At 35.1% G+C, this 18,252-nt stretch overlaps 1 non-coding gene across 1 annotated transcript; it reads right to left on the reverse strand.

Annotated features, from left to right (window-relative positions):
• Positions 1-13,062: 13,062 nt before the first annotated feature.
• Positions 13,063-13,133, reverse strand: TRNAR-UCG. Its single transcript has one exon. It is a non-coding gene; the product is annotated as a tRNA-Arg (tRNA).
• Positions 13,134-18,252: the final 5,119 nt, after the last annotated feature.

The raw sequence follows: 18,252 nt of genomic DNA on the forward strand, positions 1-18,252 counted from the left end.
ATTCTTTTTCAATGGTTTCATTTATTGTCTGATATGTATCTTTATGTGTATGCTGCTACCATTGTATTACATCCATGAGGCATATCACGGTGATCTTAAATACTTGCTTATTTGGTTGCAGGAAGATGACCATGACATGGAACTTAATACTGTAACAAGATTAAAGGTAAAGATACAAGGACATCCAAAGGGAAAGGTGAAGAAAAGAGATGACAGGACAAAACCCCATAAAGCTAAGCAAGAAAAAAACAAACATCAGTACAAAACCTAATACAATGCATCTCAGGAACACACCTGTACTTAAACTATCGAAAAGGTTTGGGCCGTTTTTCCGCAGAAGTTTTTTTGAGATTATGATTGTTAATGGAGCATTCGTGTGTTGTGGGAGCTGTGAAATGTTAACAACTGTTTGAACAACTGATGAATTATGCCTGCACATAAAAAAAAAATCAAACACGAAATAATTGTTATGGCTGAATCGCGGACTACGTCGCTTTCTTTAATATGTTTCGCGGTTCTGCCCAAGATTGTACAAACAGTTCTTCAATGTCGGGTCGTCCCCAGGATAAAACAACCGAGATCAATCTCTTACACAATCACTCTTGCACGGTGAGAGGATGTGAAACTTTTACACTTCATTGTTACTCGAAAACTCTTTAGAAAAACCAAGGATGATCACACACTTGTTTTTCTTTCTCACAATAATTCATTCTGCTTTTAAATTCAAGAAACATATAACAAAAACTCTCTGTGAGAAAAAAGGCTTCAACAACTCCTCTAATTCTTTTCATTTTCATTTTTCATTTTCATTTTTAAACTAAAGAGACATAATAGAAACTCACTCTTAAAAGATAAAACTCTCTTTTTTCTTCCAACCAAATTCTGATTTTGTACTCAAAACTTTTTTTCAATGTTATTCAAGGAGAAGTTATTATGGTGTATTAAATACTATTAATAAAGCAAAATATGAAACGTCAAAATCAATTATAACCAAAATTAGTTTTTTATTTAAAAAACTTAAATGCTATTAAAATTTTTCTTTATATTTATTGGGAAATAAATTTATGTTTTAAATATATATTTCCAACAACAACTAAGTTACTTGAGCGGTGTAGCATGCATCGTTGGGTTAGGTAAACGAGTTAACATCAAGCACACCCTTTTGGTAATGTTTTATATATATACATAGTCAGATGAATGAGAAAATGAGTTTTAAAGTTATTTAAGCAGTGTCAAATGGTTAGGTAAACGAGAAGGTATATAATTTTACAGACGCAAGGCAGCAGAGCAACACGGATCTTGCAGGTTATTCTGGCTATACTTGGCTAGTGTGCGTACAAAGCTGTGGAAACTGCATTATTGGAATGGTAGTGTATATTCCACTAAGCTGATTTCTGGAAGTGTTATAGTGTAGTAAGGCATCCAAGGTGGTAACCAGCTTGCTAAAGTTGGGGTTTTAACATCAATTTTTTACTAGTTGAAGTCTTTAGGATTCCAAAAGATAAAAGAAATCGTATTTTAATTCCAGAGTGCATGAATCTTGTTATTTTTATCTTTTCCAAATTGGAATATTGAGTTGGTATTATCAAAAAAGTAAGAAAAAATCTAAATTTCTTGTCGCGGAGCCGTGAGGGTTAGTGGATATAATACGTTGTTCTTCTCACATGTGGCACCGTAAAACTTAACTCCAAATTTGATCATTTTGAGTTTTGTCGTCAGAAATTCTTATTCGTCCCTGTCATTTTAGTTTTAATTTTGGATTTCACTTGAATTTAAATTCACTTTCATTTCCCAAATATTCAAATTTGCGGGCAACAATTAACGGCAAAATTTCAGATTTGCTTCGTATTTATTTAGATGGTGAATAATTTTTTTGTCAGCATAAATATATGTTGGGACGAAAGTGACACATTGTCAGCGATAATATTTTCGGGAGCCAATTTTTTTTCCGTCACCAGAAAACAATCTTTTTGTGACTACAATTTGTTCGGTTACTAATAATTCTAGTGGCAAAATTCTCATTTGATACGTAATCATTTCGGCAACAAACTAGTTTTGTCAGCATAAGATATATTCAGAGACAAAATTCCCCAATTGTTGGCAATAAGATATTTGGAGACTGTATCTTACCTTTGTCGCTAGTAACTATTTCTGCGACCGAAATAAATTTGTCACAAAGAAATATTTAGAGACGAAGACAAGATCAATCACTATATTTGGTCACAAAAAAAAGGAATTTAGAGACGGAGATAGGATTGGTCACTATATTTGGTCAAAAAAAATTTCAGTGACAACTTTAAAGACGAAGTTTACCATTTGCCACGAAAAAATATATATGGTGACCGTCAAAATATTCCTCCCTAAACACTAGATTTGTAGACAAAATTTTATTGGTCACATAAAACTTTATCACTAAACGTGTGTTTTGTTGTAGTATATGAGTTGCGAGTCACTTGTGAGTCGAACGTCACTGATCTCTAGTGCGATGATGACTCAGAGGGCGTGTATCACTGCCTCGTACTCGGTTATATTATTTGTAGTAGGGAATTCAAGTCTCAAGTTGTAGACGATTCTTCGGCCAGTTGGGGTTGTGAAAACCATTCTGATGCCAGATCCTTCCGAGTTACATGACCCGTCTACAAAGACTTCCATCGGCTTGGATCTTCTGAGCGAAGCATCTCAGGTGGGTCTTCGAGCTCGTCTTCCATTCTGGGGATTTCCTCGATCTCGTCGGTGTTATCTAATGGGAAATCGGCCAGGAAACGATCTGAGCAATTGTTTGAGCAATTGTTTTCCTCAAGAGAGGAACCTTCAGGCTTCTGTCTATCAAAACGATTTGACCATACTTTCTTTTCAAATGGTCTAATTTTATCTCTAGAAACCAACTTCTTTGATGAAGATAAGATCCTACATACCTTGGAGGTCTTCTGAGCAAGTTCCAACTTTCTTGCTAATCGATCTGCTCTTCCTTGAAGTTTGTTAGCCTGCATCACTTGATTCTTGTACTTGTAACATCTTGATAGTTCGTGACCTTTCATAGAACAAAACGAGCACGTCAATCTTGGATAATATTCAGGTATCTGTGGTGCGACAGCAGCTAAACACATAGTAGATCCTGAAACATCACGATCAGAGTTTCCAAAGGATAAATCAATCGAATCTTCGAGCTTGATTGGGTTTCCTTCTTCACTGAACCCATTGAGGTTGATATATGTATTGCTACAAGTATCAAAATCGATGTTTTCACCACGAAGCCCTACACTTGATTTTCCATCTTCATCGGAATCATAGGTTTCAGACATTTCATCAAGTGTTACAGATAGACCTTTGTCCCCAGTGTATTTTCTACGATTAGGGCATTCGTTTGCAAAATGACCAACCCCCTTACACTTAAAGCATTGAGGCATGTCCTCGTCATCAGCCTCGTCAGCATCCCTTTTTTTAGGAGGTATGCAACCGTGAGGTTTGTCTGATGACTTAGGTTTGTCTCTTGAACACCGTTTACTTCTCTTCAACAGAAGATCCCTAAACTGTCTTGTGATCAATGAGACCGACTTGTCAAGGTCTTCATCTGAAAAATCATTCTCAGACTGATCATCCTCCGAGACATGAACACTTTTACCTTTGGCAAGTAATTTAGTGCTCTTCTGTGCTTTAAAGGCAATATCCTTACCGACTTTGGATGTATGCTCATTATCAAAGATCTTTAGCTTCCCAACCAAGATGTTTCTGGAGAGATTATTAAGGTTATTCCCCTTAACGATGGCATGCTTCTTAGACTCGTATCTGGATGGCAGCGATCTGAGAATTTTCATCACAATGTCCTTTTCAGGAATAGTCTTACCCAATGCAAAAGATGCATTAACAATTTCAGACACTTTGTGATTAAACTCATCAAATATTTCTTCATCTGCCATACGAAGGTTCTCCCAATCGGATTAAGGTTTTGAAGCCTAGGTTTCTTTTCACTGGAGTTTCCTTCAAATACGGTTTCTATGATATCCTAAACATCTTTAGACCTAGTGCAATTAGACAAATGGTGTTGAAGACTTGGGGAAATGGCATGTATGATAGCATTCAGCCCTTCAGAATTTTGCTTTGCAGCAAGAATCTAGGTAGCATTATATCACCAATATTCTTGGGAACAGTTCCGTTTCCGGCTGCAACAATGGGCGCATCATAGCCATTAACTACATATACCCACGATTGAAAATCACGCGATTGAAGAAAAACTCGCATAGCAATTTTCCACCATAAGTAATTTGAGCCATCGAGGACTGGTGGTATGTTAATAGAGATAGCACCTCTGTCCATAGAGTCAGATCGCTACAAACACATACTGATGAGGTCTTTAACGTGTTTGCCTTCTTTGATACTAATTGAAAAAGCGGGGCTCTAACAACACCACCCAATATTTTGCTTAGCAATCTGTATGGACTAACTCCGAAATACTTTGCTAGAGAATCAACTAGACAGTCAGACTCAATCTAGATAAAAAGCATCTCAAGGAGTTATTATCTCAATCTCTCGATTTGATTTCTACTCAAGCTAAAATCAATAGCGAGTCTTTATCAAAGAGAGATAACTTGGACGGTACTAAAGACCAATGTCCAAGGATCAATCAACTACAATCAAAAACCAAAAGTTGAATTAGAGAAGTTGATGATCTTAATGCACAACCTGTATTATTTCTATTATATAAAATATAATGCGGAAAAGAAATAACACAGACACCAGAAGTTTTGTTAACGAGGAAATCGCAAATGCAGAAAAACCCCGGGACCTAGTCCAGATTGAATACACACTGTATTAAGCCGCTACAGACACTACCCTACTCCAAGCTAACTTCGGACTGATCTATAGTTGAACCCCTACCAATCTCCCACTGATACAAGGTACAATTGTACTTCTACGCCTCTAATCCCAGCAGGACACTGCGTACTTGATTCCCTTAGCTGATCTCACCCACAACTAAGAGTTGCTGCAACCCAAAATCACAGACTTGATAATAAGCGAATCTGTCTCACACAGAAAGTCTATCGAAAGGATAAATCTGTCTCCCACAGATAAACCCTAGGTTTTGTTCCGTCTTTAGATATAAAATCAAGGTAACAGGAACCAATTGATAATCCGGAATTATATTCCCGAAGAACATCCTAGATTAATCAATCACCTCTCTACAATCCTTCCTGACTACACAAGCGGATTGTCGAGGAATCACAAACAGTGAGACGAAGATGTTTGTATCTTCTTTGTCTTGCCTATCGGATAACTCTCACAATCTCAAGCCAATCAATCGATTGTACTCCTATGATAGAAGATGCAAGATCAGATCACACAACTAATCGTGCTGGCTTCACAATCCCAATGAAGTCTTTAAGTCATTAACTCGAGTTTAGAGAAGAAACTCAAGAGTTAATGGAGATCGACTCTAGCGAGCGCACTAGTAGCACACAGACGTGTGGTGATTAGGTTTGCTCAATGCTAGATGTCTCCTATATATATATCCTTTCAAATCAGGGTTTTTCCTTAGGTACAAAGCAAACTCTATCCATCGTTAGATGAAAACCTGATTTAGATTCAAGCCAATATCTCTCAACCGTTATATCGAAAGACATAGCTTGTCACACACACTTGGGTATACGTTTACTGGTTTTGAGAAAACCATGCCCCAACGAGTACACATATGTTGGTTCAACATGATAACCCAAAAGGTCAACCATATGAGCATCTCATATTAATCATGTTCTTCTTCACCATAACTAGTTTAATTGACTCAAATGAACTAGTTAAGAGTTGTTCAATTGCTATGAGATCTTATGTAACTACACAAGACACAATTAAAACAAAGATGATTCGATTCGATTAGAATCGGCTCATGAATATTATAACCACGGTTTGCATAAAACATTCCTTAATAATTAATGTTTCATGTTCAGAGCACATCTTTAGATCATAACCTCTTAAGTTCACAAACAAGTTCGCGGATTTAAGTTAATCGGTTGAGTTTTCCAAACTCAGCAGAAATTCTCGGGTCGAGAACTTCCGCCAGTTCGCGGACTTAGCATACAAACTAGTTTTGGAAATCCCAGCAGAAATTCTCGGTCGAGAACTTCCGTCAGTTCGCGGACTTGGCAAAGCAATTCCACAATCCTACCGATTTCTCTTGATCAACAAAGTTCGAAACTTTGGCTCAAGGAATACATGGTTATATAATCTAAACCCTCATTTCAATCATTGAAACATTCTCAGAGGGAGATATTCAGTCGTGAATAACAATATACCTTTCTCGTCAGAGAAATTTCCAAAGTGATTGAAACTTTCATGACTTTCATCACTAGGTGAAGATAAATCTGATCAAAGCGAAATGCTTTACCAACACATGATTTCGAGTAAAAGATAAGCAATGAATACTCAGCTCGAAATATCAAGTGTATATGATCTAGTCTATATAGTATATGACTTTTGTCTAATAAGAAGTAGGAGAAGAATAAATAGACTTTCGAGTGATAGATAAGTTCAAGTATTCACATACCTTTTTGTTAATGAAGTTCCACGGTTCCTTGGTGTAGATCTTCGTCATTGTCGTTGAATCACCATGAAGTCCTTGAGCTCAATTACACTTTTCCTATCGTAGTCTGAGACTTAGATAATAGGCTAGAAATCAAGACTTTATAGTTTTGATCACTAACATTGACAAACATGCTTGATATAGTAACGCATGCGAGTTTGACCGAGCTATGCTCTAACACACTAATCAATCGAAAGGGGTTAAAATTGCTAAAAATGCTCATAGCATCAATCACATACTGTTTGTAGATAATTGCTTATTGTTTTGCAAGGCTAATAAGGCTCAAGCCATAAACCTTATGGAGAATTTAGTGTGAGTTCGGATAAGATGATTAATTTTAGTAAATCATCTGTTTACTTCAGCAACAAAACTGACTGTATATAATGAACTTGCATGTATCTGAAAGTTAATCAGATAGATCTTATGGGAAAATATTTAGGATTTCCTTTCTTCACTGGCAGAAATAGGAAAATTCCTTTTTCTATTATTATAGACAAAATGTTTCAGCGGCTAGACACATGGAAGGAATAATCTATCTGAAGCAGGAAGGACTTTTATTGTCAAGAGTGTGCTCAATTCTATATCAGTACATCATATGACATCATTCAAACTGCCGAAAACCACTATCTCCAGTAATACAGACAAGCCTCTATTAAACCTGGTATGAGAAGAATCTATATAAAACTATGGAAGCTTCGAACTTTGCCTAAAGTTCAACACCTATTATGGAAGTTCCTTACAAACACTTTGAGTACTAGAGACATAATTTCTTATGGTAGCTGTGAGATGGAACTAGGTGTCCTAGGGAATGCAATGTTGTTGAAACAAACTTTCATGTCATTATGCAATGTGACTTTGCTAGGGCTGCCTGGATAGAGTTTGATGGAGTTCATTCGAGTAATCATGGAAGTCTCCAAGAGTGAATTATTCAGTGGTGTAATGATGACTTAATGGTCACATAAATGATTATGATATTGCAAGAAAGAGTCACCATCATTTAGAGTTTATCTCTACACCATTTTGGACGATTAGAAACAGATTTTACATGTAACAAAACAGGGTTTAACAGTCAGGTTCTGCTTCAATACGTGGCGTGACAAATTTTTGTAACGACCCGCAGCTGTTGTGAATTTTGGTTGTAACAATGATTGTAACACACGGCGGCTGTTACGATGTGGAATTTCGTAACATCTTAACTCTGTTATGAATTTTTTGCAACAATGACGTCGTAAAAGAGCTCAGCCCTTACTATGTGTCATTTTGAAACCTCTTAGAGCTGTTACGGATTTGTTAGTAACATCAAAAAAAAAAAACTGTTAGTCAAAGAGGGAATATTCCCTCTTTGACCTGGTCAGTACACTTTCGGCCGGAAATAAACCTGAATTCAAAATAACCTGCAAATATTTCATGCCATCAATCTCATAGATTCAATCACACATTCAACAATAACTTCCTTTATTAACAATAATTTTTGTTCTTTCTACATTCGAAATCCCTAAGTTTTAATCTATTGCATAATTCATAAGTTTTATTCTAGGGTATAAGGGATAACAATAAACCAACAGAAACAAGAATCACACAATCAGTATTTTCCTTCATCACATTTGAAGCATAATTGGTGAAGCTGATGGAACCCAATACCACAAAAGCTATGCACACTACACCATGTCTAACTCTTTTTCTCCATTAGGAAAGTTCCATAGCCTCACTCCATTTTCATTACATTATTTATCCTAACTATTGGCATTTTACACTTTATATTTACTTTATAATGTAAAGATTATGTTATAATCTTTTCTAACTCTCTATATAACTGTTCAAGTGGCTAATAAAGAGATGACACATGTCTTATGTTTCAAAATAGGCTCACGCATTTTTTCCATTAGGAAATTTTCAGAATTTAATTAAAAAAATAACACTTTCAGGTAATTCCGGCACGGGATTGCGCCTGAAAATGTCAGGTTCCGGCAACTTGGAAATTAACGTTCTGGTGACCTGAAAGTACACTGCAGTTCATATTATGCCAGATTCAAATCCTTAAGTGCAAATGTATAACAAAATTGTTGGTGAAACTACAAATCCGTGTTCATATCAAGTATTTTGAGCCCAAAAGTATCAGCAATATTTCAAATTAGAAAGCTGAAACACCTGGGAAAATACAACAAATAGCCTACTTTTACTAAGAGTTGACCCTGATCATAATTATTTCCCCAGCTTCAGCAGCAACCAGCAATGCAAAAACACCAAAGGAAACTAGACCAAACTTTCCAGAATCAACCTGCGAAGTACGACAACAAATTTACAAATTAGAATTTGATTGACAAAACAAATTATCTATAAAAATTTGCAAGATGCATATCACATGGTGAGTTTTGTGAATTGTATTCTAATAGTGGGATCTTTGACCCCATTAGTGAAAGAACGATGAAGAATCTATGTAATTTTGTGAATTATATCCTAAAATAGCAGCAAGTTGAAGTTACCTTTCAAATGAACTCACAGTCCCATCAAACATGTGAAAGAATTGTTGAAGGATCAATCTCATTCAGCTTAAGCTCATCCAAGGTCTAGATCTGCAACGCAATTAAACACAAATAAAAAAACCATTTCCAAATGCTACATCTTACTCTCCAATGGTAGAAATCAAACAAGTGTGCATTGGCAATCAGAATTCAATGGAAACAATCCATCATCAACAAAGACCGCAATTAAAGGAACTAGAATATTTATCAACATGTGAAACCTGACACCGACCTACCTAGTTTTCATCAACAGGAACAACAACGTAGATCCCTTTTATATATGTTTTACACAACTCATGCAGAAGGATCTATTTTAGGATTCCTCCAGTCACCTATTCTGTCTTCCCTCGACAAAACATGTATAATAACACACTAGAGGATGCATCATGGCTATAAATGACATCAGAAGCATACAGCTACATAAGAACAACAACAACAAAATTGATCCATCCTCCACCATTCATACTATAGAAGTGTTAATAAGGAACCAACTCAAGAACTATCATCTTTGGTTCCAACAATTGATAGAATGCACCAACCGATGGGAAAAAAGAACAGATTAAAAAAGTTACCTGCCTTGTTGTGCCAAAGCAACAAAGACCACCAGGTTTCCCGCCAACTCCACAAGACTCAATGCTGCTCCTATATCTCTTTTCATCAGCTTTTCATCAACTTGCTCCAAAACTTTCCACTGTAGAACATTAGGTTCAACAGAATTTACCATTTTACTATTAAGTCAATTTTTCATAAATCAACAAAACAAATACGTTCAATTTTAATTCAGCTCAAATTCTCTTTGATAAATTTACATCAACACAATCATAGTAAAAGTCAGAGAGAGTATTGTTGTATACCTTCAATGTTTCACCATCTTCTATCAGTTACCTTTGAGTAGTACCTGGAGGGAAACACCAAAAAATTTAACAGCAAACAAAAAGTTGTACTAAAGTTGTTACGATTAAAGACAAGAACTAAAAATATTAAAGCACAGGGTTGAGCAAAGCACAAACCTATAAATTGCGCACAGAACGAAGAAATACTCACTTCTCATCAGATGTTTTGGTTGTAGAAGTCTTTGTTTAGCTCGGTTTCTGGAAAAATCTGCATAACCACCACCCAAATTGTTCAGAAATGGTGATAAAGGTAACGAAACTACAAATCGCGTAGAACAGAAACCACGTAAGAAAGAACCGAGGACAACCTACATAAATTTGATAGAAGAACCAACTTTTCTAATGCAGACATGCAGTTGAAGATATGTTCCATCTATAATTCTGTTTTTTGTTGTGGGCAACCATATTTTTTGATTCAGATTTCCTTTTGAAAGCACTAGCTTTACATGGAGCTTTCTCCTGCAACACCCGTCAAGAAAAGCATTAAATGCTAAATGATCATTGTCTTATATCTTGACGTATATATAGTAGGAGAGGATGCAGAAAATATTGAAGCCAATACAAATACAGGTCCTCACTTATCAGCACTGGTTTGGTCTTCCAGCTGTATGCATTTCATCAATCGTCTAAATAAATCGACAAGAAACAACATACAAACATTGTAAGTGTACTAGTAGTGTAATTATCTCATTAATTTAATGAATCTGTCATCAAAAAACACTCTTAGTAACTAAAACAAACCACAGATTTAAATGAGTAAAGATTAGTTATATTTGATGTTCACTTTCACAAGATTATTAACCTTGTCGAGCACCATTTTTACCTTGCCAAACGTCACCGATAGGGTTTGTACTTCTATTCATCTGAAACATAACAACAACAACAAAACAGAAGTAAGAACAATAAAAAGTAAACTTCTTCATCCCACTAAACTGAACAGTCTAAACAACTTAATGACTGCAATATTGAAAACCCATGTCAAATCCACAAAAAAAAATCGAACTCGAATAAACAAACCCAATAACAACAAACCCTTCTATGTTCAAACAATCCAACCATATTCATACACAGACCCGTTAAAAAATTTATACATATCATCTTCACTAATAACAGAGTAAGAAAATCCCCAAATTGAAAAACCCTAGTTTAAGATCGAGTAAAAAAAAACAAATAAGAACAAAAATTGAAGATCTATGCCAACAAAGAAGAGAGAGACAACTCATTAGTTATTCTTGTTCTTGTTTATTATTATCACAGAGTAAAGAACAAACCATTTTTGAAGCTCCAATAGTCTTCTCCTTGTTCATTAGTTCTTCTTTTGCCTGAGAAAGAGTAAAGAACAAACCATTTTAGATCAAAATCAAACAATATCATCAAAAACAACAACAAATTAAGCTCGGGATTATACCTCAATCGTTGGCTAACAGATCGAAAAAAATTATTATCACAGAAAAAGAGTTTTTTTTTTTATTTCAGGGACAATATCAAATTTTTAGGGTTATGAATGTTTCAATTAGAGGTTTTTCTTCGATTTCGGATTGGTTTTTGATTCACAGATTAACAAGGATTCAAGGATTTTTAGGGTTATGAACAAGAATTTGTTATGAGAGGGTTTTGGTTAAGGCGGAGTTAGAGAGGAGAGAACAGACCGAGAAAGAGAAAGGAAAGAAGAGAAAGAGGAAAATGAGAGGAGAAAAAAAGTTTAGGTTTTTGTATAAAAAACGTTGGACGTTGGATTCCTCCTCATACGGATTGCGGAGATTTATCAACGGTAGACAATTGGTTTTGGATTCTCATTCGGATTAAGACAAGTGTGTTTCTTTTGAACACAAGTGTGTTTGTTTTGCACCTTCGTAAGACCAAAATCCAAAGTTTCGTATTTCGAAATACTCTCATTTTTGGTAGGAATGTTAAGTTTTATAGGAAGAACATGTCACCAAAATCTTAGCTTCAAATTAATCGTCGTTTAGATTTTTTAGAGAAACAAGTGTCACCGTGTCAAGATTATAAGCATGAATCAAAAGAATAATATTGTTATCGACCTTCTGACTGTATATAAATCCGAAAAATTTATAAGAATGAATCAAAAGAATCAGAAATGAAATCAAATACTGTTACTCTCTTTCGATTAAACAAAATTTCAAAACTTAATGACAATAGATCAAGGGTTTCGTTAAAGATTCAGACTTATAAGTGAAGAGGTCGATAAAAAAATCTGACAAACATTGGTAGGTTTAGTGCTCAGGCGTATATTACGACATAGTAGGAGATGAAATTGAGGATTATATGAACAATATTGGTAGGTTTATGATTCTTATGAAGATTCTGAGTTAGTCGAAGAAGAGATTATTTAGGATAATATAACATATATTAGTAGATTTAGATCTTTAATATATATTCCGACTTAGTCGAAGAGGTCATTAAGGATAATATGAACAATATCTGTAAATTTAGGATTCTGATTTAGTAGAGTGGGTCATTAAGGATAATATGAAAAACACTTGTCAGTTTATATTTTTGACCTACATCGAATTAATGATTATCTTGATAGATAATAAAATCCGAGTTCCCGAGAATGAATTGATAAATAATGAGGTTTCAATATTAGAAATTAGCGCACTCGTCTGAAGATGTATTTTTAACTTACAACAAAACAAATATTATTCTGGAAAATAATAAATACCAGATTTTCAAAATCGATCTGAGGATTATTCTGGTGAATAGTAAAGACAGGTTTCCATAAACGAACTTACAACAAACAAGATCTCTTGAACGATATTGACAAAATAGATGTCAATTCACTATACACAATTGCGAAATTCTTACAAATTAGTTAAAAACCAAAGTCTTTTATCTAAATAGCAGATTGCCGTGCTATCGGATGACACAGTTGTCTTAAATTAGGCAAGTGCATACTAAACAAGAAAATGCTCATTTAATCGGCAATAAATCATTATATTCATAGATAATTTGCATTACTGAAACACGCTACCGTTCCATATAAACTGCACACACAATTTCACACATTTATATAATTTGCACAACAAAGAAAACATTGATGAAAGATGCAAATGAGTGAACCTGGCGTGAATCGAACACGCATTTTCTGCATCGAAGTCAGACGTGCTACCATTGCACCACAGATTCATTAGTATTCAAACACGTATAGTTTAAAGAGTTGTATGATTATCTTCCGAATTTGTCAACTACAAACACATTTAATCACTTGGACAGACAACCAAGAACAAAAAAAAGTCAATCGAACACGCAGTTCCAAAACCGCTACGAAAAAGTGATTTGCAGTTTAGTCACTCATGGCACATAGTGAGTCAGAAGAGAAATTGGGAAATTGTGAGAGAAACACTGAAACATAACATTCAGCAGCATGTTTTAGAATTGTTATCCTTTGGACAGTATTTCTAGATCAAATGCATCTTTAACTCTGTGGCTTACAAATTATCACGTATCATATTATCTATAAACAAGGAAATTATGAAAAAAAACTCATGCTGACCTCAAGCAAGCTTGCCACATTTTACAATGAAACAAATAGAAGTGCAGAACCTATACAGGCCTCAAGCAAGCTTACCACTAGCCTCCACTGCTAATGAATTTCTTCGGCCTGGATTTATTCTCTGTACACCAAGCTAAAGCCAGAGGTACCTCCCTAATTTGAAGAGCATCAATGACCTTCTTCGCATCACAGAAGACATCAATCTTACTACACATAGTCTCATAACACATAGCCACAAAACTGGATTACTAAATAGAAGCTTTGGACCAATGGGAGCTTTAAAATCTAGAACATTCAATAATCAGTACGAAATTCAGTAACTAGGGACAAAAAGAATACTTCCAGTAACAACACCAAAGGGAAATGAAAACTAAGTTGAAAGGATTCCGACATTACACAACTACTGTTGTACCAATGCTAACGCCTTCCTACCCATGATAAAAATAAATGACGGACATCAAATCCAGCTGCCAGACAAAAAGAAAAACAGAGTTGCAAGTCCATAATAAATAAAGAAGACAATCTGCAACTTGACATGTTTCAGATTGCCACATTTTCCAATGCAACAAGTAAAAATGCAGAACCCATACTAACCCCAAGAAAGCTTACCATCAAACTAGCCCCATTGCTAACCTTAACCAAACTAACATGCTGTATCATTCTGTTCCTTCTCTAAACAAAAAAATCCTAAGTCCCCTAAATTACATTAGCATTTGTTGAAGCAAGCATAGCAGCGAACCATGATTTTCTTTTTAATATCAGAAAGAGGCGGAGGGTGTGATCTCGGAGTTGGAGAGTGGCAAGGGTACTGATCTCAGCAGGATATGGGGTAGGCTTTCGACTACTTAACGTTAACTCTATTTTTGACATTCACACGAAGGTAGTCTTTTTTTATTTTATCTGTTTCTATTCGCTTAGTTTTAAGTCTTCTTTATATGAAACTTTCCAATGTTTGAGTTGCTGATATCCCAAGGACTCGGAGTAGGTTGCAAAACAGACAAAGCTTACCCCAGGAGCCATGGAACGATTAAATTAGCCATGTATCTGGTATCGCCACTATACTAACCTAAATAAAGCTTAACATCAAACTAGCACCATTGTTAAGCTTAACCAAACTAACATGATGTATCATTTGTATCCAGTATCCCCACTTTTAAGTGTAGAATGACCATTTAAATCAGAGGTCGGAAGGAATATGCAAAACAGTAAAAACGGATTCTTAAAGAATCTATGGACCTAGACTAACAACAATCATTTAGCAGTATTTCCCAAAGAATATCGTCCAAAATCCTGGATACGAGAATATCCAATCTAATTGCATACTTATGGTTTCTGAAAAAAATCACTAGAGAATGTTAAAGTGAAATGAGCATGATATAAAGATGATGGCCTTTTCACCTAGATAAATATCACAGGACAAACAGAAAATTAGAAAAATAATGGTGCACCTTTGATTTCTTCAAGCTCGTTTTGTTCTCTGCACACCAAGCTAAATCCAGAGCTACGCCCCTGCTTGGAAGAGCATCAATAACCTTCTTCGCACTGCAGAAGACATCAATGCCAACAAGATCCTGTAGGAGAATTCTGATAAGCCTCTTCAACAGAAAATGTAAACGAGAAGCAATATGTTACTCTTATCAAAATCTTTTGCCATATGCATAATGAAATTTAAGCTGATCAATGCACTTTCAACTAACTCTATTGCTCAACAATTCAGGATATCCTTCATTAACGATCACATCTGCAATTGGTTTTATTACGCAGTACTGCTAATTTATCACCACCATCAGACGTGTTCGAGTCTTTATTCTAGTACAGGAAAACTTGGCACCACTAGAATATAATTCAAATCCTTGTCTAAGTATTGTATCCAAGTAAATGAACCAAAAGTACATAAAATAAAATGCTCAAAATCAGTGCGACTAATACACATTCACATATCCCCCCATTTCTGTGATGCTACTTTCTATTATATCAGAGTGTGAACTCCTAAGCGAATAGTGAATATTCATATAACATTAATAAGCATCGTATACACACATTAACATTTTATAAACATTAAATTCAGCATCTCTAGCTAGAATTTGTGCCTACACAGGGTTGTACAGCTAAGTATATCTTATTAACATTAATATTTTGATGCTGCACCACATTCACATCATCTACTCTACATGGATTAAACCCCGATCTATAATAATGCACAATAACTTGTACTGATAAAATCATATGACACTAAGAGAAAACTTCTCCAAGAATCTTGTAACATCCATGTCATATTGTACTGGTAAAGTTATAATTATCAGTAATGGTCTAATGGGAAACTCAATCAATTCTTTATGTATACCCCTAGTTATCTAACTATCCTCCTGAGTCCTGGAACAGTTTCCCTTTCTAGATAAAACCAGCATTTACCCCTATGTAACAATTGCATGATCAACTCAAATCTTCCAAATAGATCAAGAACCACAATTTCAACATCTTTCTCTGACATTAATCAATCTAAGCAATCACAGATTTGAGGAGATATTGAAAAAATCCACCATAGAACACTACATGCAATCAAACCCAAATCATAAAACCACCTAATTTAATCATATTTCAACATGCACTAAACCAACTTCAGAGTAATCAAAAACCCTAAATTTCAAACAAAAACAGAATAGAGACTGAAATACATACCATAATTAAGGTTAGATAGATTAATATGTCACCAGAGCTACGATCGAAAGAAGAAGGAGAAGAAATTGAACCTTTCGATTTCCCCTGGTCGTAGAGATAACACAAAATCAATGGTAAAACGGATTAGATCAATAAGGGAATCGAAACTATAGGACAAAATTGATCGAGATTGAGTCTGTTTCTTTCAATTGATTTCAAAAGGGAAGCTCGGAGTGTTTTTTTTTTGGAGCACATGCTTTGATTCAACTGATTTCAAATCAAAGTTCTCATTAGGTTTTCTTTCGACCATTTGTTCTTTCTTGTACGGGCACAAGTATTGCTTTGGTTCTATCGAGTGTGACCGTGAACGCTGGACCCATTGGCTCTTGGACTAAAATTTTGGTTAAAAAATGGAACTAAACTTTGGTTCCCGCACCCATTGGTTCTTGGATTTAAGTTATTCTAGGGTTCTAGAATTATCAATCGGTTCCAGGCAAGAGATTTAAGAAACTTAAAAATTCATTTTATTTTTCTAGTTATTCAACATAAAAATCAATGTGTGAGATACGTGGAAGTGTGTTGTAAATAAAATTGTAAACAGTTATAAAGATGGGGTTGATTTTAGGATACATGTAATTATGGGTAGAAATATTGATATTAGTTAATTAGTAGAGATGTGTTAGTTTTGTATAACTAAAGAACTCACACTTTGGAATAGTTATTTAGTTTTTATAAGTTAATTCCTAATTATAGTAACTATTGATTGATTTGCTAACTCTTTATAAGGGTTACTAGAATCATAATGCATGGTTTGTGTTACCATAAAAAAATTAGTTAGGAAGCACATTGTTAGTAAAACCTAGATTTGGTGTAGTAGCAGTAACTTCAATTCCCATTGCTCTTGCACGAGACATCTCTTCCAAGAATGAAGTAGTATCAAACCGTCATCATATACCATCCATTCCACAGTTCCTTCATCAAACTTTCAAGTCACGACGAGAAGTACAAATAATTAAGAAACATGTTCAGAAACAGCATGATAATAAAGTTAAATACATGGAAAATTTATAAGAAGCATTGTTTTTCGTTCCTTAAACAAAATAGGTATTTCCAATATGTATAAACCCGAAACTAGAATTAATCAAGCTCAACAAAAGAACACAAGATTAAAACATGTATACCAATAAGACTACAAGAACTGCTACATCATTAACTTTTATCAATGTTGTTCCACCAAAGTAGTAGTTATAGTAGTAAAAGGATTAGATAACGAAATCCATGAGAGCAGTAGTATTATCACGGTCAGATTCCTGATAATCTTTATCTAACTAAACATGGTACTAGTAGCAAACAAGCTTGTTATAACAGAAGTAAGAACACATGCACGAATTTTCAAACGCACCATGAACACTCTGAACTTAAAGACAAGCAAAAGCATGGATGAAAAAACTGGCTTCAAAACGTCGATAAGTAACTTAAAGGCCCTGAACACTTGAGTCGCAAATTGGTCCACAATCACATGCAAAGTAAGTAAGTTAAAGGTGACAGTTTTTTTCATGGTATATTGGATTATGTAAAGGTGTGTATAATGAATTACATGTGATTGGTCTTATATACAAGAACCAGAGATATAACAAGAAGTAACTTAGCTTACACGACAAGTAATGTACAAAGATACAGATATATGACAGATATACAGCAGGTATATCTGGAAAGGGAGATATCGCATAGATATATCAGGAATATCTCGTAATACCCCCCCCCCCCCCCTTCAAACTCAACATGGGATAGAGCATATGTTGAGTTTGGAAATTAAGAGCTTGAGACGCGCAGAAGACAGCGCCTTAGTAAAGAGATCAGCAGGTTGCAGCTCAGAAGAAACAAAGGATAAGTTGATAATCGTTTCTTGTACTGATGACGTACAAAATGACAGTCAATTTCGATATGCTTGGTACGTTCATGAAAAACATCATTGTGAGCAATGTGAATAGCAGCCTTGTTGTCACAGTACAGTGGAATTGGTTCTGACAGAGGAACTCTCATATCCCCTAGAAGCCATCGCAGCCAAACAATTTCTGAGGTTGAGTGTGCAAG

The sequence above is a fragment of the Papaver somniferum genome, unplaced genomic scaffold, assembly GCF_003573695.1.
Source record: "Papaver somniferum cultivar HN1 unplaced genomic scaffold, ASM357369v1 unplaced-scaffold_107, whole genome shotgun sequence".
Classification (NCBI taxonomy): Eukaryota; Viridiplantae; Streptophyta; class Magnoliopsida; order Ranunculales; family Papaveraceae; genus Papaver; species Papaver somniferum.